The sequence below is a fragment of the Nylanderia fulva genome, unplaced genomic scaffold, assembly GCF_048542155.1.
Source record: "Nylanderia fulva isolate GAGA-0341 unplaced genomic scaffold, ASM4854215v1 Scaffold523, whole genome shotgun sequence".
In the NCBI taxonomy this organism is placed as follows: Eukaryota; Metazoa; Arthropoda; class Insecta; order Hymenoptera; family Formicidae; genus Nylanderia; species Nylanderia fulva.
This window is the reverse complement of record NW_028190614.1, coordinates 1-2,500: the sequence shown is the minus strand read 5'-3', so window position 1 is coordinate 2,500 and position 2,500 is coordinate 1. Positions and strand designations below refer to the sequence as shown.

The following is a 2,500-nucleotide window of genomic DNA, read 5'->3' as shown; positions in this document are numbered from 1 at the left end:
GTTTTACACGCTTGTGCGCTTCTCCTCCTCATTATTATTATTATTATTTCGGTGTGTCATTTCAGACGACGCCAGGATTTGCACCGCGGCCGGTCGGCGCGGCACAGACACCTCGGGCGAACGTCCAACGATCGCTCGTACGCCCATTGTAAGCGTTGCACAGGGCACAGGCGACGCGCGCGCCATTCTCTGGTCGCCCGCGTCGTGGCCGTGCGCGCTTTTCGGGCGCAAGCAGTTTAGGGGTACTAAAACGACCCTCAGCCAGGCGTGGTCCGGGAATTGTATCCGTGGACCGCAATGTGCGTTCGAAATGTCGATGTTCATGTGTCCTGCAGTTCACAAGTTGACGCGCAATTAGCTGCGTTCTTCATCGACCCACGAGCCAAGTGATCCACCGTTCAGGGTAATCGTTCGAAATTTTTGCGTTCGCGAAGAAACGCGCTTCTCGTTCAACCATCGTGGTCTCTTCTCTCGGACGAGAGAGAGAGAGAGAATAATCGTGGTGGCTCTTCGATCAGCCTGTCCGCGCGCGTCCGAGGACGCGCGCGGACCGCCGCCTCCCGCCAGGGAAGGCTACGGCACAAAGATAGAGTTGTGTGTTTCTCGTTCGGAGCGTCTCTCCCGCAACGGGAGAGCCGGGGCGGAAGCTCTTTGAAGAAACCGTCGGACCGACACAGTTGACAGATTGGTCGAAATATCATCGATCCCTTCTCTGTGTTATATATATATATTATAATAATATATGGGGGTCCTCTCGCTCGGCACTCGCGGTCGCACACCGTGTGTTCTCGGCACGCTGACCGCTGCCCCGCGACAACGGGGAGGGCGCGCGTCGACGAACGTCGTGGGTGCTGCACACACGCGTGCGCGGGCATAGGTTACCACCGGTTCGCGCTCAACGCCGAATCGACGCTCTGCGTGTGTGTATGGCCGGAGAATGGCACACACACGAGCGTGATCGCGAAGCGTCTCGCTCCGAATCGTCGTCGAACACCGCCGGGCGCGCTGCTCTGCTTGCCGACTACTTTCGGTCAGAGAGGCGCGACGGCGTCCGTCGTTATATCAAAACACAACAACAAATTCCGTCAAATCCGTTATTTTCTTTTTCTCTGAGAGCGCCTTTTCAGCGCGTCCATTCAGTCGCCGACTGCTGCGAGCGCGCGTCTCTCCCAAAAGAGAGGACTCTCGACGCAGAGCAGGACCTCCGGAACGTTAATGATCCTTCCGCAGGTTCACCTACGGAAACCTTGTTACGACTTTTACTTCCTCTAAATGATCAAGTTTGGTCATCTTCCCGGCAACATCGGCAATGCCGAGACATTGCCGCGCACCAGTCCGAAGACCTCACTAAATCATTCAATCGGTAGTAGCGACGGGCGGTGTGTACAAAGGGCAGGGACGTAATCAACGCGAGCTTATGACTCGCGCTTACTGGGAATTCCTCGTTCATGGGGAACAATTGCAAGCCCCAATCCCTAGCACGAAGGAGGTTCAGCGGGTTACCCGGGCCTTTCGGCCAGGGAACACACGCTGATTCCTTCAGTGTAGCGCGCGTGCGGCCCAGAACATCTAAGGGCATCACAGACCTGTTATTGCTCAATCTCGTGCGGCTAGAAGCCGCCTGTCCCTCTAAGAAGATTTGTTTGTACGTTGGTAGTAAAAACCCGCCAGCCGAAGCCGGGGGCCTTCGCGATACCATAAGGTACGCCTATTTAGCAGGCTAGAGTCTCGTTCGTTATCGGAATTAACCAGACAAATCGCTCCACCAACTAAGAACGGCCATGCACCACCACCCACCGAATCAAGAAAGAGCTATCAATCTGTCAATCCTTCCGGTGTCTGGGCCTGGTGAGGTTTCCCGTGTTGAGTCAAATTAAGCCGCAGGCTCCACTCCTGGTGGTGCCCTTCCGTCAATTCCTTTAAGTTTCAGCTTTGCAACCATACTTCCCCCGGAACCCAAAAGCTTTGGTTTCCCGGAAGCTGCCCGCCGAGTCATCGAAGGAACTTCGGCGGATCGCTAGCTGGCATCGTTTATGGTTAGAACTAGGGCGGTATCTGATCGCCTTCGAACCTCTAACTTTCGTTCTTGATTAATGAAAACATTTTTGGCAAATGCTTTCGCTTCTGTCCGTCTTGCGACGATCCAAGAATTTCACCTCTAACGTCGCAATACGAATGCCCCCATCTGTCCCTATTAATCATTACCTCGGGGTTCCGAAAACCAACAAAATAGAACCGAGGTCCTATTCCATTATTCCATGCACGCAGTATTCAGGCGAAGGTAGCCTGCTTTAAGCACTCTAATTTGTTCAAAGTAAACGTACCGGCCCGACTCGACACTCAGTAAAGAGCACCGCGACGGGATATTAGTTGGGCCGCCCCTCGCGAGGCTAAGCCCACCGGTAGGACGTCCCACATCACGCCAGTTAAACACCGCGAGCGGTGAACCGACGGTGTGCGACACAGATTCAACTACGAGCTTTTTAACCGCAACAACTTT

At 54.4% G+C, this 2,500-nt stretch overlaps 1 non-coding gene and 1 pseudogene across 1 annotated transcript; both read right to left on the bottom strand.

Moving 5' to 3' along the window:
- Positions 1-251: 251 nt before the first annotated feature.
- LOC146721203 (5.8S ribosomal RNA) lies at positions 252-406 on the bottom strand. The gene has a single exon (XR_014925751.1). It is a non-coding gene; the product is annotated as a 5.8S ribosomal RNA (ribosomal RNA).
- Positions 407-1,213: 807 nt separating this feature from the next.
- LOC146721202 (small subunit ribosomal RNA) lies at positions 1,214-2,500 on the bottom strand (annotated as a pseudogene; the record flags this gene model as incomplete).